Raw genomic sequence first — 24051 nt, 5'->3', positions numbered from 1 at the left:
CCAAAGTAATATTACTTTCAGGTGTTCAGAATCTTACTTTGACATTTATGCTAATATGATCAATTGAACAACTTATGATAATGCATTGAATTTAAGAAGCTCTTACATTATCTGTCAGGCATCCTCATAAATCTTAAATATATTCCCTAATTAGACATCTCACTTCTTTAAGCTTAGAGAAGTAAATCATTTCATGCTTTTGTAGGAGAGTGATATTGATATAAAATACATCGGCCTCTGAGGGTAAGGAGTCAGTCTATAATGATGTGGGCATGGATTAAAATGGCATTAACGGTAGTAAGTGATTATTAAGCAATCTTTGGAATATTTTTCATATACCTTCATTCATAATCCATCTCATCCATTTTTTACGGGGAAAAATATGAGGCACTCATGGTTTTTTAATAAATTAGGTTCTAGGAATTTACCGATTGTGGATGGTGTGGGTAGGCCTGAATGTGACAGTGGCAGCGCATTCGGGGGAATGCTTCTGCTCAGTGTTTACATGGTACTATTGGAGCCCTTATAAATTAAACCACTGTCTGGCACTCAGCTTGTGAAGAAGGATCTGGCTAATAGCCTGTTCAGGCTTGTCTTTCTTTTAGAAAAATTCTGTTGCAAATAACATTGCATTTTCTTTATACCATTCACCTCTAAAGAACCTGATTTTGAGCTTCCTTCCATGGTTTCCTTCAGGCTCTCTGTTTGTGGCTGTTTTGTTTGTGTTGGTGCTTTATTGCTTGCACCTTTAATAGAAGTGAATGTTTTTCTCTTATTTCTTTGTTCAGTACAGAAGGCTGCACCGTGCGTGCTCCTCTGTTCCTTGAATGAATTTCAAACAGTCTTTCAGAACCCCCCGCATTGGGGTGACAATGAAAGTAGTCAGTAATTGTTGGTGAAAGCTTTGTAACTCCTGCATCGTATCACAAAATTGAATTGTGAAGAACAAAAGCTGGGCCTTTATCCTCCTTTGTATTCTGAGAGGGCTTCCAGAAAGCTTAGGTAAAGTCTGAGTATGTCATTCTGCCAATTTAGCACATGCAATATAAAACACAATCTGATAGAAATTAATAAGATAATTTGAGAAATTGAATCCGTAGGTAACTAGGAAATATTATCTCTTCTGGTACATTTGGCTTTCTGTGTCTGAGATTGTAAAATGTTCAGATATTACAGAACTGAGTAATTGGAGATTTACCAGTACCTATTATTTGCATTCATGACTGCCATAAAATCTCCATAAATTATTGTTTATTATACATTTTTTTAATATATATTTTATTGATTTTTTACAGAGAGGAAGGGAGAGAGAGATAGAGAGCTAGAAACATCGATGAGAGAGAAACATCGATCAGCTGCCTCCTGCACATCTCCCACTGGGGATGTGCCCGCAACCCAGGTACATGCCCTTGACCGGAATCGAACCTGGGACCCTTCAGTCCGCAGGCCGACGCTCCATCCACTGAGCCAAACCGGTTTCGGCTATTATACATTTTTTATGATTTTTTTTGAAGGCTGGAGTTATAAATACTTATTTGTTGGGAGCATAAACTGAATCTAATGGTTTGTTCAACTTTTATTTATTTCCTACTCCATTAACTTTGGTACAACTTACAAAGATACTACAGTACAAATGGAAAACAATACTCGAGAAAATTCAGGATGTAAAAAAAATTATAAATGAGAAAAATAAGGGTATGACAACCACTAAAGCCAAGAATTACAAAAAATAAAAACCACCACATTTATTTGGAGCCAGATATTTGATTCTGTATTTCTAAAGCTCACACCAAAATTTCAAAAAATGGAGCTTATCAGTCATATTGCTTTCTCTAAAAATTCTTGTTAGTAAGAGCAAGAGAGAGTTCACAACAAAGTCAAATTCTCTAATCTTTTCTTTTGTGATTTGATGAAGAAATTCTCCCAAGGTCATAAAGATAATCTCTATGTTTGCATCTAAAATTCTTAGCATTTTGCCTTTCATATATAAGCCCTTGATTCATCTGGGATTTTATATTTTTAATGCTGCAGAGTAGCAATCTTTATTCCTTCTTTTTCTACATTGAAAAAAAATAAATTGTCCCTAGTCATTCTAGTTGAGGGTGAATGAGTGAGAAAGTGGAACCACCACTGTAGCCAAGATTGAGACAATTTAATACCAAAAGCTGGAGTTCAACCTCCGTGACGCATGGGGAGCACTGCTGGTGTAACCTGGCAGAGACACACTGCTTGGAGCTATTCCCTTGACTCATAATTTGAGATTTTAGCCTTTCCAGCTCCCTTACACATTATAGAGCTTCATTATTTGGGGCTTCACTAATTCAGAAGTTGTTAGAATTCACACAGGTATGCTATTGAAGTTTATTTTTACACCAAGAATAATGGCAGAGATTGCAAGCAATCTTAGCCATATAAAGGAGGGTGTTCACAAGAAAAAACTATCTTAAACTACCTTCAAATACTGTAAAAGAACTTGTTTGTGTATGCATAATATTATGCTTAAATATATTTTAAAGTCACTCCAATTGTCAAGAACTTCTACTAGGCAATTACTATATTATTACACATTGCTAGAAAGAAGTAAGAGTTTTCGAACTAATTTTAAGTAGCTTTTTTCCCAAAGAGTCCAATAACATGCTTTTTAATAGAAACAAATACACTGTATTACTGTTTAATGAGTTTAATAAAACAGAAAATAATGCTGTGGTTACACTTTAGTTTCCAAAGCTAAATGTTAACATTTCTAATGTCCTGCTGGTAACCACTTTTAACACATTTCACTGAAGGAATTAATTTGAAAGAAAACAATTAAGATGAAACAGATGTCAAAATTTGCCAAATCATCTAATTTACTAATCATTGACCCATATTGCTTTTATTTATATGCTATGTGTCTTAATTATCTATCATGTAACACATTACCCCAAAACTTAACAGAGCGGCTTAAAACAACAAACATTTATTATTTCACATGGTTTCTGAGATTTAAGATTCTCGGAGTGGCATAGCTGGATGGTTCAGGCTCAGCTGTGGTCATCTGAAGGCTCAACTGGGGAATGGTCCTCTTCCAAGCTCCTTCACATGGTTGATGGCAGGCCTCAGTTCCTTGCTGAATCCTCAGGTCCTTGTCACATGGGCCTCTCCAGAGATAGCTCAAGTGTCCTCCCACAAGAAGATTGCTTCCCCACAGCCAGTGATTCAAGAGAAAAAGAGTGTAAGTGTCTACATAGATGTAAGCCTCAGTCTTTATAATCTAACTAGAGGCTCGGTGCACAAAATTTGTGCATGGGTAGGGTACCTAGGCCTGGCCAGTGATCAGGGCCGATTGGGGCCTTCTGGCTGCTGGCCAGGGCCTCCTTTCATTCCACGCCACCCCCAGTTGGTCAGCGCACATCATAGCGAGTGATAGAACTCCTGGTCTCCCAGTCAAACTCCTGCAGGGACACTTTGTATATTAGCCTTTTATATATATAGATGACATACCATTACTTCTGCTGTGTTCTACTACCCACAAACCTGGTACAAAGTTGAAGGAGACCACACAGAGTGTCAAGTAGGAAGTGGGGAACATTGGAAGCCACTTTGGAGACTTTGCTATCACAGTATGGCATTTAAAAATATATAGAGAAAAGGGAATAAAACACAATATAGGGATCAATTCACTCAAATAGAAGGCTCAGAAACCTATCTATATATATAAAAGCATAGTATACAAAAAATGATAATTATGCCGAAACCGGTTTGGCTCAGTGGATAGAGCGTTGGCCTGCGGACTGAAAGGTCCCAGGTTCAATTCTGGTCAAGGGCATGTACCTGGGTTGTGGGCACATCCCCAGTGGGAGATGTGCAGGAGGCAGCTTATCGATGTTTCTCTCTCATCGATGTTTTTAGCTCTCTATCTCTCTCCCTTCCTCTCTGTAAAAAATCAATAAAATATATTTTTTAAAAAATGATAATTATATATGCTTGAATATACTTCTGGGTCTTCTATTTCAATCCATTGGTCTGTCTACTGTGGCATCATCTCTATTCTGATTTTGAGCACCATAGCACTATAACATTGCAATATCTGGTAGAAAAAAAAAGAAGGAAATGTTAATTTTTAACAATAACAAAATTACAATTTTTCAAAGCTGGCTTCTATTTCTATGCTGAAATAATTACTTCTATCTTCCTCCCCTTGCAAATTCATTAATTTCAAAGAAGTGATTCACAACATCTTGTGAAAAACAGAAAATAATTTTAACAACTTGGGAAGGGAATGCAGGGTAGTAAAACTAATTAATCAAGGAGGATATGGAGGAAATGAACAATTGATTCCCAAGGGCAAGATAGCAGCTATATATTTGGGGAAACCTTAATATATTGGTTTCCTAACTTTTTGTTTATGTCTGGCACTTAGATTATGTGGTTTTGCTGTTGCCATATTCATTTCACGCAGAGTAATATGGCATTAGTGGCAAACTATAAAGCAAGGATATTTGCTTTCTTATTCTCATACCTACCATCTCCCTTTACTGACTGCATTATTCATTGTGTATTAACGGCTGTGATAAATGATCCCAAACCTTAGAGGTATAATGCAATATAGGTTAATTTCTTGTTCAAGTCACACAGTCCAAAGTAAATGCAATGTGGTGGTGGTGGGGGGGGGGGGGGCAAGGCAACTATTCCACACACTTCCTCAGGCTGCCTCTTCCATACCCTTAACCTCAGTCTTTCACAGTTAAAGGAAAAGACAGAACTTGAAGGTTTGTGCAAAATGGTATTTAGGATCTAGGCCTGCAAGTCATGTACATAATTTCCACTGACCAGAACTCAGTCACATGACCGCAATAGGAGACTCGGGGACTGCAGTAAAGCTGTGTGTCCAGGAAGAAAACGGAATGGAGTTTGGTGAACACACAAACTGTCTGCATAGCACACCCCTTAGTCTCCCTGGGCAATGGAACACATGTTCCGATGCAACCACTCCTACAAAACTCTAGTCTTCAGTCCTTCAACTTACAATTTTCTTGTGTTTTATGATTTGAAACAACGATTCTTTTTTAAAATCATTTTTTAGTTACAGTTAACATACAATATTAGTTATGTAAGTTTCTGGTGTACAACATAGTGATTAGACATTTATATAACTTACAAAATGATCTCCCCTATACATCTTTAAATTTATTCAAATAAGAAGGGACTTTCCTGAATCGTAGTTAAAACTACGCAATAAGCTTTGAACTGGGTGGTAGACGAGAGGCAAAGGACTACTGTGGGGCTGTTGTGAGTTATTGAGTGAGATGGTGGGACTATTCAAACCACTGTGCTCAAACTCTGGGTGAGCAATAAATGCAAGTTGTGACAACTCCTTTTTTAACTCTCTGATCCTGAAGTATGAGAATGCATATCTAAAATTATGTGCTGTTTTAAAAATGCCTACTTGTATGCAGATGTAAATTCTTATTTATAGCACCTTCTACCTGTGCAATCACCATTTTTAAAAAATAAATTTTATTTTTTTCAGAGATGAAGGGAGAGGGAGATAGAAACATCAATGATGAGAGAGAATATTGATCGGCTGCCTTCTGCAGGCCCCCTACTAGGGATCAAGCTGCAACCCCAGCATGTGTCCTTGACTAGAATCGAACCCGGGACCCTTCAGTCTGCAGGCTGATGCTCTATCCACTGAGCAAAACCAGCTAGGGCTGCAATCACCATTTTAAAAAACCTAGGAAGTAAAACAATCTGCACTTTAAAAATCTCCATATATAATATAATGAATTCAATAAACTGTGGCTTGAGACTGAAAAGACAGAAATGTAATGAAAAATTCTGACTTTTAAGGCTGAAATTTCAGAATTAGAGAAGCAAAATAAATCTAATAAATTTATTTAATAGATTTGGACTATTTTTTTTCTTGCTTGAGTTGTTTTTGCTATTAAGCAGCAAATGACTCATGAAATCAGACATCACATATTTTTTGCTGTCATTTATTTAATTACCCTATTTCTAGGCAAGACATAGTTCTTAGTCACTTGGTAAACTTCACAAAGACAGTTGGTGGCAGAAATTTTACTGAATGCTGCATTAAAAAATTGCAATAAGTTATTCCTCTTGATAACATACCCAATTTAAGACCTTTCAATCCTTAGCTTATATAGTTGAGGGTTTTCCTTAAATTGCATTGGCGAATTATAAACCTTCTGTTTTCCCAACTTTGGTTAAAAAAAATAATTCTGACTTATTGTACACTTCTATCTATATTTCTCTTTCTCCCAAATTGCTGCTATGCTTAATTTTTTTCTTATAATACATTATCCATAATTTATACGTTGTTATGCTCATTAACCTCCCTTCCTTCCCTCCTTTCTCCTTCCCTTTCTCACACATAAGGAATCAGAGGGAGCCATGCAGTGTATCTCCTTGCTAAGTTATAATGTGAGTCATAGTGGCAGAACACAAATGAAAGATACTCAGAAAAAAGGGTGTCTTCACACAATTACAATAGAAAAAAGAAGGGATATTTGAAAATACTTGCAAAGTGTAACTTTAAGTTTTTTATTAAAGGTGTAGTGAGGAGAATGACCAAGCCAAAGAAATACTTTCTATTTCCATAAATCATTCCATTCAGATTTTCCAGGCAGTAAACGTCTAAGAGCAGGATGTTGTCTCCTCAGTCTGGCATTATTACTCGCTCAATATTTGCTGAATGAATACATCAATGAAAGCATATATGAATGGTGAGACTTATAACATTGCATGTTTTAAATGCAACCAGAAACCTTTTCATGTTGAGGCATGAAAATCAGTGTGTAGCACGTAAGACAAAAGCTAAACAAATGCATTTAAAACGATAAATGGGTTACTTAAGTCTTTTAAAGAAAACTGGGCATTATTATAAAGTTTTCCAGGGCCTAGTCCATTGGTTGATTTTCCTTAATCTGTGCTGATAGAGAACTGTCTAATTATACTGAATATGTCTCCTTATGATTAAAATAGTTTCGTTTGGAGAGTGCAGTATTCCTTTTCTCATTAACAAAAGATTAACTCCCCAAACAGGAAATGATTGATCACTTTTATAATCTCATTTGACATCTTATTCTAATTTAGAAAATTTTTGGAGAAAACAGGAATGAGTTGGATTTCAACCATTTTATTTAAAATTGTGTCAATAGAAAAAAAATGCAAGAAAAGCATTTCTCTCATATTTGCAGTGTGAGGGAACAAATTAAGAAGGTTTACAAAGTTGCCCATGTTGCTTTAACTCCTTGCTGTAGCACACCTAAAGAAAATGTATTTGTTCATATGTCTATTGCTCATATGTCTGCATATATTATTTCCTTTCTTGTTTGTAAGCTCCTCAGAGGCCAGGAACAATGTCCTCAGTTTTGTCTGGCATGTGATATGCATTCATATTTTTTAGCAAAAAGGAATTTGGTAGCATAAAACTGAAATTTGTTCTTAATCTTTTAAAAAAAATAAGCCAAAAATTCTTGCATCCTTGGATTTAATCTGGTGTCAACTTGGTTGCTTATTAAAACATTAAGCAGTCTGCATAATATGTTTGTAGACAGGCCCCATTGTCTCATTTGTTTTGTTGTATCTTCCCATCAGATTACTATAAATAAGGCCCTCCAATAATCACAACTCAAGAGTGTAATGGGTAGGCAGACGTTACGTATTTACTTGCTCATTGAATCTTCAATAGTGCCTAGTACAAGGTGTTATATGCCCTTGAATAGAGCAGCTATTCAACAGACATGTATTGAATAAATTGAAGGATAGCATCAAGTCGGAGAGTACTGACTTCTCTTTCCTCCAGCCTGCCTTTAGGAAGGTGGATATATGTGTATTCTTCGCATTATCAGATAAGATGAGGTGAGGGACTCTAAGCTGGACCATCTATACTCTGGGTTGTTTAGCCAATGCTAAGTCTCTCTGTGGCTCTCAGATCCACCCATTGATAGTCTGGTTTCCTCCCTTTCCCATTGTCCCTAGGAGAAGCATGGAGCAGGCTGTGGAATCTCAGAGGGAAGGAGGGGGAGGGCGGGTGGGTGGGAAGAGATCAATCAAAAAACTTGTATGCATGTATGCATAACCCATGGACACAGACAATAGGGTGCTGAAGGCCTGGGAGGGGGTGGGCTAGAAGGGGTCAATGGAGGAAATCTTTTCAACAATAAAGATTTAATTAACAAATTAAATAAAATCCTTGGTTTAGCTAGTGCCCACCCTGAAATACTCACACCAACTACGAGGACTTGTTTCTAGTCCTTTATCTCATCTCAGGCATCCGGGACATTCTCCTTCCCACCTACTTCCTTGATGGGACACCTGTCAGTCTCCTCTTAAACACCATTCTTTCAGGAGGCCTTTTTTGACCAACTGGATTAGGTTTCATTAGGTGCCTCCACGGCATTGTGCACTAAATCCGAAGTACACAATCTCTTCCAATACACATTATATAACTTAATGTCTACCTTCCCTCTGGGCCTATGCACTTGGTGAAAGCAAAGGGTTTTTCTCTCTTGTCTACCCCTGTATCTCCAGCTCCCATACTCAGTGTACAGCTACTTAATTACATTGAACAAATGAATCATGTCTTCACCTTGAAATAGTAACTTTCATAGAGTAAAGGGAAACCCGGACTGGGAGTGTGTAGAAATGGGTTCACATCCTATTATGAGCACAGTATGTACGTACTCAAGCCAGTTACTCTGTCCTGGTTCCCCTCCTCCAACAACAGAAGCAAAAATTTTGGTCTAATTTAGTGTGTTCGTATCACAGTTTATGAAGCTAAGAGAGGCTTACACTATGATAAGTTGAGGAGAGGTATTTTGATGCCCCTGAAAATGACTGTGATGTATGCAATGTAGCTGCAAAGACTAAAAATCAACAATAGCCCTTAGCACAGAGCAGTGAGGACAGTCCTTGGGTGTGCAGCTGGAATGGTCACGGTGTTAACCGCTCTGCAGCTCTGCCTCTTGGGGAAACACAACCCGGTGATTTCTCCAGCTTACTGACCGGAGCGAGCCAAGGGGAACATCGGTCTGTTGCTCCTCCGGCCGTCCGTGCAAGACACAATCATTTCTATTATTTTATTTATGAACTGTAGCCATTATCCCTCAGTGCCAAAACAACGGAAATGTACATTTGTGGGTCTCTCTGATTCTCATCTAAAGTCTAATGAGGTCAGTCAAAGCTGAGGCCAAATTTACCATTTATTATTCATCATTTATATCCGACTTCAAAAAAGATGAGGCAATTAGAGTAACATATGAAATAGGCTGTTTAAATCATATATTAAACACAGAAGAGATCAGATACGCTCAAAGAAGAGGGAAACGATATACCAGGACATTTGGTCACTGAAGCTACCTATAATATGGGTTAGAATTCAAGCGTGTGAAACGGGGGGTAAATGGGACATTTGCTATGGGCCCTCAATCCTAAGTATTTCTTCTATTTTATTTTCCCTCTTTTTAAATTTAATTTTTGTTTATTTTTTTATTGATTTCAGAGAGGAAGGGAGATAGAAACATCAATGAGATAATCATTGATCGGCTGCTTCCTGTATGACCCCACTGGGAATCAAACCCGAAACCTAAGCATGTGCTCTGACCAGGAATTACCATGACCTCCTAGTTCATAGGTCGACACTCAACCACTGAGCCACACCGGCCAGGCTATATTTTTCCTCTTTATCTTGTAGATGGGCAAACATTTCTTGTTAAGTATCAAAAGGAAAAGAAAAGCCATTCATAGTTCCTCACTAGCAGAAGCATTGGCAGTTCTTCTTAGGTGTCCTCCTTTCCAATTATTCATTTCTTGGTTCAGTAATTAAAATCCACCCAATGGTTGAATCACACGATGGAATGAGTATATGTAATGGAAATTCGGTCACATCTAATTTGTGATAATAACGAATAGCTCAGCTAATGTGTTTGTGGTCATCAGCATTCAGGAAAGGGCTTATTCCAAAAGTCTGTGCCTCACAAGGAATGCTGATGTGCATTAATCAGCTGTGCCTCACATCTACCATGAGGGAGATCCTTCGGAGTCTTTGTCGATGGGATTTGTGCTGAAGATTCTTGTTTTCTTTTTAAAACGCAGAAGAAAATCTTGTAGGTTTTTCACCCTAACCTATCTAAAGTCACCTACTAATTCATTCTGCTTGTCTCTGGCTCTCAATTATTATTTTGCTGACTTCGCCTTGTCTTGCCTTGTTCCCACCCCTTTCTTAATACTTGGCTTAAAAAAAAAAAGAGAGAGAGAGAGAGAAAATTAAGAATAATAACCACAAAGCCAGAAATAACTAAGGAACCACACCCCTCCGTTTAGACAGCGCATACATCATCCCAGACAGATCTCTACCCTAAGGATTCCTCAAAGTAGAGTCTACAGTTCCCTCTGTGCTTTTTATTTAAGTGTCATAAAACTCAAAGATTGCCTTTTCTTTGTTATACATAAAGAAACCTTCATCCAAAAAAAGAAAGAAAGAAAGAAAGAAACCTCATCCAAAGTGTAAAATTAATGACCAGCTTTTGTTGTTATTACTTATCATCTCTGGGAATAGGATTATGATCTCAAAAAACAATAGATACCTCTCTATTTTATTCACTTAAGCTATGTGCAAACCAAAGAATTCTGGTCTTTTAAAAAGTTTCATATATTAACTAATTTGCCATGTTTTGTTATGGAAACATTCCATATCCTATTAGTGGGCTTTCAATGAAAATGGGGTGGGTGTGAGAGAAATAGGGTATTCATTGTTTTTAAAAAATTGTTAAAAAATACATTAATCTAAAAAAGGAGACATATATAATACTTTAAACAATAAAAATTAATTAATTAAAAATACATTAATCTATATATAGCACTTATAAAACATTCACTTTTTGGTACCTGTGTATGAACATAAATCACAAAACGAGATCATAAGTCAGAAAAGTAGATATACGGCCAAGTAGGAAAAATCTGTAGAGTTCATGGTCCCTGAACATATAGAGAAGCTTGACCCTAAAGCATTAAATAGGTAAATATAACACATAGGTCAGTTACTTCTAAACTGTTTTAAACATGGGGTTAAAAAGGATGATTAAGTAGAATGCAAATATTTTTAATTTTGATATTTTAATATGTATAGAAAAAGTAACACCACAATCCTGTGATTTTATGGGTATCATTAAATTTAAGTTTGGTGCAAAGCTAAATTTAAGTTTATAAAAGTATGTAATTTTAATTAAAAATAGTCACGCAATAATATATGTACTGCTCTAGGTATGACTAAAATGGTATAAATAGTACAAAGAGGAACAAAGTTTAGGAAACGCTAACATCGTTAATTCACTAGTATTGGTATCACACCTACTATAGGGTTTAGGTGCTGTAAAACTCAAGTCAAGGTATCAGAAATAAAGTGTGGTAATCTGGCTCATCCGCTACTACATATAAACAGCAGTGTCCCTTCCCCACCCCTCAACCAACCCACAGAGAGGAAGGCACTGGGACCAAGCCCCTGAAATTTTGGAGTTGTGTGTCATGACAATTAGCCTACCCTGATTGATTCATGTTCTTCCTCCAAGTCTTAAAAACTTCCAAACTCCTGATCCCTCGTTTTGTGGCACCTCTTCCCTGGGCCTGATTTTGACTGTTTCGGTTTACTTCATTTGCGATGAGGTCACTTACCTAGTGGTCAACCAGTTGTGCGAATGTACTTGATTTCACTTACAGCCACTTCGCAAATCCAAAGCCGGGGAGTAGGTTGCTGTGCATAATGTTGTCCTATAAGACAAGTTTTCTGTCAAGGGCTTATCTAATAAAATGCCGTGGGATTTCCTCCTTCCCCACTATCTACCTGGTGTTCTAATATTCCGTGTTAAAAAGTCCATGAAACCTATAACCTTCAGGATGGACGCCAACCAGCTCACTCACACCACGTGGGGATTACACTTTCCAGGATGCAATGAATTACCACCTTTAAGGGGGCGCCAGCAATGGTTGTTGCTCCAGAGTGATACAATTGAACTTAATGTATTAGAAAAAAGGTGGGAATGTGCTGGAGAAACTGCAAGGGACCCTGAATCACAGCAGGGGGAATACATGCAAAAGGGACTATCAATGACGGAGTGACCCTGACTTGCTAATGACGAAAGCTGGAAGAAAAAAGTGGAAGAAATCATTGAAGGTGTCATAGAAACTTCTTTTTCAGTGTCAATGGCTAAATAGGGAGCCTAGGAAGAACAGAAGATTTGGTGGGAAAATAATGAACGTCACTCACAAGTCTGCATTGGAAGCTCGAGTGTGGCAATGATGAACATAGTCAAAACCTGATGAGTAGGTCAGTCCGGGCAAAGAATAAAAATGGAGGGGGAAAAAAAAGAATTAGAACTGACTCCTCAATGATGCTGTCTTTTTAGATAATAGAATCAGTGAATCAGTAATGGAGACTGAGAAAGGGTGGCTTAACAGACGGGAAAGGAACCAAGAGCCCAGAAGCCAAGAGATGAGAAAATTTCAACAATTCTAAAGAGCTGTTTAAACCATCCATTATATTTTAAAATTTTTATTTGTATCTTTTATTTCTGGAAATTAGATCTTTTCTCAATTTTACTTAGCTCTTCAGAGTTCTCCTCTCTTGAAAATTATTAACCATGATTATTTTATATTTTGCCTGATAATACTAAAGGCTACATTTTTTTAAGCAGCATATTTTGCAGTATGTTGTTTTGGCTGGCCCTCCCCTGTGGGGCCTTGAGTGTTCAGTAATTTTCAAGTGTGAGTGATACATTTTCATGAGGGCTCACAGGAACAGAACCTTCTCCAAGCGTGAGCTGCGGAGGATTCTTTCAAAAATACATTGGTACTTGCTTTTCAGATGTGACATTAGTGGTATACAACCACATTAAACTAAATTCTTGGTTTGACATCTTTCTAGCCATGCAGCTTGTGTGATTCTGGCTGCAAACCAGCATGTGGGCCAATTTATGATCATTAATTTCTTAGGTGGACGGTGTGGGATATATGTACTGGGAGGTTTCTCTTCAGGGCATAAAGGGACTCAGTCAGTTTTCATTCTCTTTCACCCTGAGGATGGAGCCCTTTAGGGATTCTACATTTTTAGGTCCTATGATGGGGTGAGCCCTGAATTTGTTTTCTGTTCTGAAACTTGAACTCAGAATATAAATGACCCTTAGGTACTTGAGGTTTGGCCAAAGCCCTAAAGGCAAAAGCCAGCTTCAGTGCTCAGTTTACTTCCTTTTAAGTTAAAAGACTGACAGTACTCAGTCTTTTAACATTAGTATTCTGTTCTACCTTGTTACCCATGGGTGCATTAAAAAAGATTTGAAATATTTTACCTGGCATTTTTAATTGTTTGCATCAGATCAGTTGATCCTGGCACCTAACCTGCCACTGTTGTATGGGAGGTTTTATTTCCAAATACAGGTTGTTCCATTTGAAACTCTGTTGTATATATGATACTCTAAAACAAATTGCCGAATAATCACTTACATAGTTTCTTAAAATAATATGTGCTGCCAGGGCATTTTCAATGTTTGTCCTATAGGTTAATTTAACTATGTACAGAGTATGGAAGCAAAACAAAAAACTCAGTTATTTGGGACCATAATGGTTGAAGAATAACTAAAATATGTCCACATTTTGACCAATTCTAACCACCTCCACTGTCATTACCCTAGTCTGTGCTACCACCATGGTCCATCTGGACTATTAAAATAGGCTCCTAACTGGTCCTTGCTTTTAGCTTTGTTCCTTTCCATACCAAACGCAGAAACCAGAGACTGTGATCCTATTTAGATGTAAGTTAGGTCATGCAACTGTCACCCTCTGCACTGCCAAAGGCTGCCCATCTCCTTCTAAATTAAACCCATAGTCATCACTATGCCCAAATGATTACTCCTCACTTTATCAGCTAAAGCTGTCCTTATGTCCTTGCTTTTCCTAAAACTAGCAGGAATGTTCTTCCTTAAACCCTTTGTTCTTGCTGCCTTCTTCTGCTTGGAGCCATCTCCTCTCAGAAATCCATTTGGCTTATTCTCTCATCCCTTCTGGTTCGTTCAAATATTGTCTTCTCGACAAGACTCCTCAGACTATTTAAAATTGAAATCTTCCCTCACTTCCATCCAGCATCCTATATCCCATGTCCCTGCTTTATTTCACCCCATAGAATTTATCTTCTGTTATGCTATCTAAATAAATAAGTTAATCTTTGTAAACTCTTGGAACAATGATTGGCACATAAGTGATTTACCTGTTTATTTGATAACAATAATCTACATATCAGATTTACTCCCTGAGGGCAGGGAATTCTGCTTTTAGTTTACTGCTGTATCCCATGATATATAACAATAGTTAGTACATGATACATGTTCAAAAATTATGTTGAATAAATAGAAATACCTATCCTATCTAATAAAAGAGAAACATGGTAATTAGCCATACATCTGCTACCTTTCCCATTGGCTAATCAGGGCGATATGTAAATTAACTGCCAGCCAAGATGGCGGCCGGCAGCCAGGCAGCTTGAAGCTAACATGAGGCTTCCTTGCTTCAGTGAGGGAGGAAACCAACGTTCCCCACCTGCCTTGCCCGCCTCTGAGCTTGTAGTTTGAAACATTGTTACAAATATAGAAGCTAAACAACACCCCAGAAACCTGCTTTCAGCCCGCCGGGATCTCAGAGCTGGAGTGGATACAGTGTTTCGATTATAGAACCCAAACAAACCAGATACCTTCTTTCAGCAGCAGAGGCATCAGAGCTGGAGCCAGAGCTAAAGCTGGCCCAGAATAAAAAAACAAAAGAAAAAAAGGAGCAGTTGGGAGCTTCAGTCACCCGCCAGCCTGAAAACAGCCCTCAGCCCCTCACCCAGACTGGCCAGGCACCCCAGTGGGGACCCCCACCCTGAAGGGTGTGTGACCAGCTGCAAACAGCCATCATCCCCTCACCCAGGCTGGCCAGGCACCCCAGTGGGGACCCCCACCCTAGTCCAGGACACCCTTCAGGGCAAACCAGCCGGCCCCCACCCATGCACCAGGCCTCTATCCTATATAGTAAAAGGGTAATATGCCTCCCAGCACCGGGATCAGCGGAGCTAAGAGGCCTCCCAGCACCGAGATCAGCGGAGCTAAGAGGCCTCCCAGCACTGGGATCAGTGGAGCTAAGAGGCCTCCCAGCACTGGGATCAGCATGACAGGGGGCAGCGCTCAAACCCCCCTGATCACCCTGCGGCTCTGTGTGTGACAGGGTGCGGTGCCCCAACCCCCTGATCGGCCCTGCTCTGTGGGTGATAGAGGGTGGCGCCCCAAACCGCCCCCCCCCCCACGGGCCCTGCTCTGTGTGTGATGGGGTAGAGCCATAACGTCCCCATCAGCCCTGCCCTGAGTGTGACAGAGGTGGCACCCCAACCCCCTGATCGGCCCTGCTCTATGGGTGATAGAGGGCGGTGCCCCAACTCCCCTATCGGCCCTACTCTGTGAGTGACAGGGGGGAGCTCCTCAACCCCCTGATCGGCCCTGCTCTGTGCATGACATGGGGGAGCTCCCCAACCCCGTGATGGGCCCTGCTCTGTGTGTGACGGGGGGAGCTCCCCAACCCCCTGATTGACCCTGATCTGTGCGTGACAGGGTATGGAGCCCCAACCCCCCTGATGGGCCCTGCTCTGTGTGTGACAGGGGGTGGCACCACAACCTCCCCATAGACCCTGCCTTGAGTGTGACAGGGGGCGGTGCCCCAACCCCCCAATCGGCCCTACCCTGAGCGTGACTGAGGGTGGCATCTCAACCTCCCGATCCGCCCTGCTCTGTGCATGACAGGGGGCGGTGCCCCAACTCCCCAATCAGCCCTGCTCTGAGCCCGACCAGGGGCTGCACCTAGGGATTGGGCCTGCCCTCCACCACCCGGGAGCAGGCCTAAGCCAGCAGGTTGTTATCTCCCAAGGGGTCCCAGACTGCAAGAGGGCACAGGCCAGGCTGAGGGACCGCCCCCCTGAGTGAACAAATTTTTGTGCACCAGGCCTCTAGTATACAATAAAAGGTCATAGAAAATGATTCGATTTGTTGCAATCATTTTAGGTAGTTTGAAAAATAGAAGCCATCCCATAAGACTAAGTCCTCAAAGACCATTCTCCAAAGAGAAATGCAATTAAAATTCAAATTTCAAAACTCTTTGCAATATACCAAAAGGTGCATTTACCTAAATGACAGTATATTATGCTCCTCTGAAGAGCAGCATTCTTGGCTCACATCTCCCTGGTGTAACTCTCCACGTAGTCATTTAACATAGAGACACACATTCAAATAGAGAGAAAAATGTACTTGTTCATTGTTCATCTGTTAGAAAATAACCAAGGAAAAGATGGCATTTCCAGGCTCTAACAATATGTAGTAGGACATAGTTGGAAAGTATAAGGTTTGAAATGACCAGATATCTACTCCCTGTCCAGACTCTAATTCCTGGCTCATATAGGATAATCTCTCCATAGTCTATACCTCAGTTACTTTATTTGTATGCAATTTTGCTTCTTTCCCCTCAAATGTCTGAAATGGCTTCTAAGCATAGTCCATTACTAAAAGTAATCCACGCTTATTTACAACTAATCAAAAAACATTCCAAAGATGTGCAGAGCACTTCATTGTTGTTCCCGTCATGTGCCTTGTAGACTTGGCCTTGGACAAGCAGGAGAATGTCCCGTCCCGCCTGCTTCAGTCCTTTCTTCTCGTCTACACATCTTCACATCCCTGCAGAGATCCCGATTATCCACCTGTAGCCATTGTGGTCATGCCAGAGACTCAGCAAAATGCATTGTCCAGAATCTCACATTATTTAATGTGGGAACTTGATACCTGCAAGACAAACTAGTCTCTTTTGATAATACTGATAAAATCTTCAAGTATAACTTTGATGCAACACTGGTGAAAGGAGAGAAGCTAGGTAAGAGGGACAGAGACCCCCAAACCTGTCACATGTAAAATGAGAGATCTGGCTAGCCTCTAATGGAATTCTTATTTCCCTGCTGGTGCTAAAATTTCATGAAATTAAGGTATGAAATTCATTAAAAAAAGACTCAAGTTCTCAGCAGAGTATGGTTAAATGACATGAAAAAAAGTCTTCATAACTGAAATTTGTCAAGGTATTACTATAAATCCTATTACAGTTTGTGCATATAAACCTCTGCTTCAGTGAGCAGATTGGTAGGTTCAAACAGATCAGTTTTTTAAATCTAGGAATTACAGTACACACTTTGGTCAGATCAAAATATACAACAGTGAACCCTCCTTTTCCAGCTACTAAATAGGGCAAAGCCACCTACTCCTAAAATACTTCTGTAAAGCATTTAGAGATTATTACCTTTTAAGATCAGTTAATTTGAAATTATGAAAGCATAGGCAAGAAAAAGTAACTCCATTTCCATACACATTATCAAGTTGCATAAAGACACTAAAACTATAAAGATTAGGGAACTGCCTGGCCACGGTGGCTCAGTGGTTGAGTATCAACCTATGAATCAGGAGGTCAAGGTTCAATTCTGGGTCAGGGCACATGCCCAGGTTGTGGCTAGATCCGATCCCCAGTAGGGGGCATGCAGGAGGCATCCAATCAATGCTTCTCTCTCATCATTGATGTTTCTATCTCTCTCTCCCTCTCTGAAATAAATAAAAATATATTTAAAAATAAAAAAAGATTAGGGAGCCAAGCTAAAGAATTTCATAGCTTGGGTGGAGTGGGGACAACTATGTAACAAGAAGGGTTTCAATTTATAAGATTTTTAGCTTTCAGTGACAGAGCAACCTGACATTTTTTGATTCATTATAAAAAAAAAAAGAGATGAGTTATTTTTAGCCATGGACTATGCCTAGAAGCCTTTTCAGGGGAAATACACAGAACTGCATAGAAACAAACTGAGATACACACTACAGAGAGATCTCCAGAGAGCTTATCCTAAATGATCCAGGAATTAGAGGTTGGACAGGCAGTAGATAGCCAGTAATTCCAAACTTTTTATTTTCCAATTGTCATACTACATCTTACTGATGCCTGGGGATTTCACCTTTTCTTTCGTTATTTTCTAACAGCTGAACAGTGAACACATACATTTTCTCTTTGTGTACATATATGCAATACATCCTCTATTACACAATGCTTCCCAAGTTTGCCTATGCTCACAACATAGAGTGAACATATGAAATATATTTTCATTCGTTCACTCTCAAATATTGAGCAGGCTGTGAATATCTAGGAATATAATGCCAATAAGAACATGGTCCCTGCCCTTAGAAAATTTGGTCTAATGTGGGTGACAGACCATTGAATAAGCAGTTACAAAGTAGAGCTTTGTAGGCCATGAGAGAGAATAAACAGGGTGCTCTGAGAGTGAGAAGCAGGGGTTCCTAAACTCCCAAGGGGTGTGCTCTAAAAAGAATCAGAAGTTTCTGAAAGAATCGATGCATAAATTGAAATCAGAAGGATGATCAGGAGATTAGTAGGAGGGTGTTGGTGCTAAAACTAAGAAAAGTTCCAGGTAAGGGAACACAGTCATGACAGGGATATGTTCTGAAAAATGCATCCTTAGATGATTTTGCTATGGGAACATGATAGAGTACACGCACACAAACCGAGACGGTATAGCTCACTACATACCTAGGCTATATGGTATAGCACCTTTGTATGTGCAGTCCATGTGGACTAAGATGTCGTGTAGTCACTGTGCATGACTATGATGTGCATGAAGGCCTAGGAGTGAGAACTTGACCTGTTTCAGAAATGGAGAGAAGGCTAATGTCGCTGCAGTTTAAATTGACCAAGGGGAGGTACCTGACCAGCTATGACACTGTGGAGAAAAGCAGAGGCAAGCTCACCCACAAAGGTCTTTGTAATAAATGGGGAGTTTGGGCTTAATTTTAAGAGCAACGGGAAGCTTGCTGAAGAGGTTCCAAACAAGAGTGGTCAGAGATAAAATTCGTTTCAATCACCTCTTAAACGGATGATTAAATCAGAAAAGCACTTCTGAATTGTGAGTGTCCGAAAACAGTGCCGAATTATGAGGAGGTAGTGTCCTACAGTGTTAAATCTAAGAGGACTTTTAAATAAGCATTTTTGCCTTCAAAACACTGTAGGAGACCATTCACCTCATCAAATGGAAGCCATCGCGACAACAGTCTTTTATTTCAGATGAGCACAACTTGGGAGTTATCCGTCTCTTGAGCTTATGATAGAAATAGTCATCCATGTCAGAAAAAAAAAAAAATTCAAAGGCAAAATTTGACTTTGTTGTATTCCACACAAGTACAAATTTGAAAGTGCTGACCATATATTAACATCACAGGACCATCTCACAATTTCACTGTTGGAAGGGATGTTAAAGATCATTCGGTCTAACTCAGCCGTGGGCAAACTACGGCCCGCGGGCCGGACTCGGCCCGTTTGAAATGAATAAGACTATTGAAAAAAAAGACCGTACCCTTTTATGTAATGATGTTTACTTTGAATTTATATGAGTTCACACAAACACTCCATCCATGCTTTTGTTCCGGCCCTCTGGTCCAGTTTAAGAACCCATTGTGGCCCTCCAGTCAAAAAGTTTGCCCACCCCTGGTCTAACTCCTTCATTTTACAGATGAAGAGAGTATAGAGTTGTTTTTTGTTTGTTTGTCTTTGTTTTCCAAGATAATCAGAAAGCAGTTTTTAAGATTTGGATTCTTGCTGAAAGACTTCAGCGTATCATAATGGAATTGGATTACTACAAATAATAATGGAAAAAACTAGTTTTCTGACGCAGATATTTGACTCCCAATACTATTTCCAAGGCTTCAAAATGGCCTCCATGATCCCCACCTCTTATTATTCACACCCTTGCGCTGTCCCCTCCCACACTGCACCAGACTGCAGCTTCTGTCTTGAATTCTCCTGTGTCCCCCCTGCCCCATAACTCAGATCTCTCACTCTGGTGGAACCAGCAGCCATGTCACAAGCAGCCCTAGGAGAGGCCCAAGTGACAAGCAAGTCTGCCACCAATAGCCAGTGAGGAACTGAGGCTTGCCTGTTGGCCTTGTGAATGTGAATGACCTTGGAATTAGATTCTCCAGGCATGTTGAGCCATGAGATGATTGAAGCTCAGCGGACACCCGGAGAACAGGGTCTCATGAGACCCTGAGCCAGAACCACCCAGCTAAGCCAGTCCTGGATTCCTGACCTTCAGAAATTGCATGAAATAAAAAGTTAGTTTCTTAAAGTGCTAAATTTTGGGGTAATGTGTTATGCAGTAAGAGATAACAAACACTACACAACATCAGTATATGTTTTTTAATTATTTTATTCTTCATTTACAGTTGACATACAATCTATTATACTAGTTTCAGGTATACAACATAGTGATTAGACATTTATGTAAATTACACAGTGATCACCCCAAAATCACTATATCTTTTTAACAAACTTAAACTACAAACACTTTAAAAATATCTAAATATTAATTCTTTTCTAAACAATAAAATACATCTTTAACTTAAAAATACTATCACTAGTGTTCTTTGAAAGAGGTGATTAAATGGTTTACAGAATAGGCAATGGGATATTTAACTGTTAATTTATAGCTCACCTATTCTAATTTAACCAGAGTTCTTGGCAACCAGACATAGTTAAAATTGAGATTTGGTTGCAGATAATAATTGCCCATGGCTACATGTTCCCATTTCAATACAACTTAATTTCTTTCTTTGGTTTGACCTCTCAGATACAAAAATCTGAATTTAAATTAAACAATCACTTCCTTCTTAGTCCTGAGTAGCCAAAGTAGGATGCAGAATAAGAAGGAAACTACAGTCTACCAGCTAATGATGATACAGACATGTAAAATAATCATGTTTCTAATTAAATAAAACCTCCAGGTAAGGAGAAAAAATAGTTGAAATAGCCCTGACCCCTCTTCGAAGTTTCATCTTCCCTTTATATCCTCAATCCAATTATTTATTCAACATTTTATAAAAAAGTATTTATTGAACCCTTTGTATACACTAGACATAGGGAAACAATGACGAACTGGATAGGCAAGGCTCTACCCTCATAATTTTATCTGGGAGTGAAAAAAGCAATGAAGCAATTACAATGTTATGGTAATTATTAGGGAAGGTAGTACTTACCAGGGTACCTATCCCAGTAAGTTGGTGGGGAGGGACATGGGGGATGGGGACATGAGAAAGAGTGTGGGAAAAGCATTTTGTTGAGGTATCATTTCGGGCAAAAAGAACTCCCTGTACAAAGGCCTGAAGGCAAGGAGATTCAAGATACATTTAGAAACTCAGAAGTTTAGCTTGGCAGGAAGAAGTGGTAAGAGCCCCAGGGAGTGCACTATATCTTTAAGTCACAACCCAAGCATGGGCACAATTCCTTTTGGTGGGGGTTCCCTTTACCAGAGCAGGTGTAGGGGGAAAAGAACAACAAAAAATGTTCAGGCCCTGACCTTCTGCACCCTGTCCGAGAACACCTATTTATATTCCAGGTCCAAAAAGCTAATACGGTTTGGCAAGGAGTATGCACACAGTGGTAAGAATTCTGAAGTTAGAATGGCCTGCTTTGAATCCTAGCTTGAAAACAGTAACACCAACCTCACTCGGGTCGTGTCAAAATGAAGTGAAAATAACAAATGTCAAGCATCCTGCACACGCTAGCTAGGCACTCAGAAAGTTTCTTCTCTCCCACTGTCTTGCTTCTGAGCCCACAGCTGGAAGGTACCATGTCACCATCCACTACTTATGACCCCATTGGCAGAAGACAATGGTCTCTTGGCCGTCTCCTATGTCTCTTAAATTCAGTTCTAGTCTACCCTCTGTGAACCCTGGGTTAGAGAAACAAGAAGTATTCCAGCATAACAAGCCCTGTCATAGAATAACGGTAGCATTCATAAAGAAAAAGGGATTATGCCATACACAACTGAGACTTGCTTATCACATTATCTGTATATCTGCATATGTACTTGACCTCCATTATTCCTTGTGACAATACTGTGAGGTGAGTACTGTAATCACTATTTGGCAGATAAGAGTCCTAGGTTCAGAGAGGGTAAGTGACTGACCCTGACCTAATTTTTGAATGTAGCTCATTTTCTAAACAAAGTTGTGTCAACTCTACAGAGGGTGCCTCCCAGGAAAAGTTACAATGGGCATATATTTTGTTATCCTTTTAGTTTCTTTTCAACATTGTTAAGGCTCAGAGCAAGATGGTTTTTACAACTATATGCCCATTCCTCAATGTCTAACTTTGTGTCCTGGCACACATAAATTAAATTCTCTGTGTAAAATTAAAGGGGTGGCAGAATTTTCCCCAAATAGTACTTTTTTTTCTGCCCAAGAACCATCCCAATCATATTAGTGGTAAGTACCACTTTCACTTTTCATACCTGCCCACCATGCTCATAATAGTAAAACTAAAGCTTCCAATTTTCTAGAGGTAGAAACCTGTCTCCTCTGTGAAAATGAGAGCACAAATGAAAGGTTTAATGACTTCCGGTGGACTTTGGTTGCTGATTTCAGATGGAATTATTCCCTCACATGATTAGAATAAGCTCTCTTGAAGGTCATTTGTTTCAAGCCGTCTCTGTTTAAGGAACTGTCTACTTTGCAAAGGAGACCTCCTCATTCCTGCCTTGTAAGGTTATCTAAGTAATATTTCCCTAAGCGCCCCTTCCTTTCAGTGTTTCTCCAAAGCTGGTGCCCAGATTAGCTGGATCCGAATCACCACTTATTAATAGGTGAGTCCTCGGTTCCAACATTGATCTGAGTCTTCACCCAGGAGTGGGGCATTAGCTTTTTACATTACCCAGTAAGTTCAACATGTTATTAGTCAAATATTCTATTGTTTTGCACCAAAAAAAAAAAAAAGAGAGAGATCTTCATTAAAGTCTCCATCATCTAATACTAAAAGCAACTGGTTTTTAACAAGTGGTTGATAACATTGTTGAGTCTGACAATGATTTGTGAAAGACACCTGATACCCCTCCTCCAGGTGCTGTATGTTGGGCTTTTGTGAAATACTATGCACAGTTATTCAGCCAATCAAGATTATACCCAATTATACTGTTGTCCATTCTCCATTTGCCCATGTTGTGCATGTGGATATCATCTCAAGCATTTTGTGTGAATATGTAAATGTTGGCATTTACAGGATTCCCCAATATACTTAACCCAAACAATGAAACAGGGGAAGTGAGTTTGGTACTATTAATTTATTCATCTTGATGATTCCAATTCCCTACTTCATTCAAAAAGTTAAATAACCAGGGCTTACTTGTTTTAAAGTGCTAGCAAATATGAGATATATGAGATATTAGGAAAAAGGACCAACTTTCACCATCCTAAAACTTAGGGTATTAAACATTCTGTTCACCTTAAATTAGGCAGTTTCGGGTATGTTACACTAATTGGATAACTACATACACTTGGCCACACAGTAAAGTGATTGACATCTTGACTGGGACATATGGGCACAAAAACTATTTCTTTCAGGGTGCGTCATTTGGCCAAACATTTCTCAGCGTCCTTTCCTGTATAATTCATGTCTCGGGCCGAAAAGGCGTCAGAAAACCAAAAGTCAAGGAACCTCCATCAAGTGGCAAAAATCTGGCCCTCCGAACAGAAACTTACCAGCCCACGAACAAGGCTGATATTGCTGATTGCCACAGGGCTGCCTTTCTTGTCATGGGCTCAAAGGAAAGCTCAAGAAATACCGACTTGCCGAGGGAGCCCCTCCACCCCAGTGATATTTACACATCCCATCTGGGCCTTTTGGTTACAAATCCACCTCCTTAAGGAGCCGTGTGAAAAAGCAAGATCAATAAGGAGAGGGGGAAAAAAATCCTCCGAGCTATAAATCAGCCACGTGGAGCTGCTGCGGCAGCGGCGGTAGCCCCGACTTCCTGGTTCGCTTCCTGCAAACCCAGCGGCAGGGGGCTCGGGCCGCGGGCGTGAGCGAGGGGAGGGGCCGCCGAGCGGCTCTAGGACCTGGGAGGGGGCGGCGGCTGCGGGATCCTGCGGGGCACGGGCGTTCGGGGAG

Source organism: Myotis nattereri (genome assembly GCF_964212035.1).
Source record: "Myotis nattereri genome assembly, chromosome: 5".
Taxonomy (NCBI): Eukaryota; Metazoa; Chordata; class Mammalia; order Chiroptera; family Vespertilionidae; genus Myotis; species Myotis nattereri.
Note: the sequence above shows the minus strand (reverse complement) of the source record.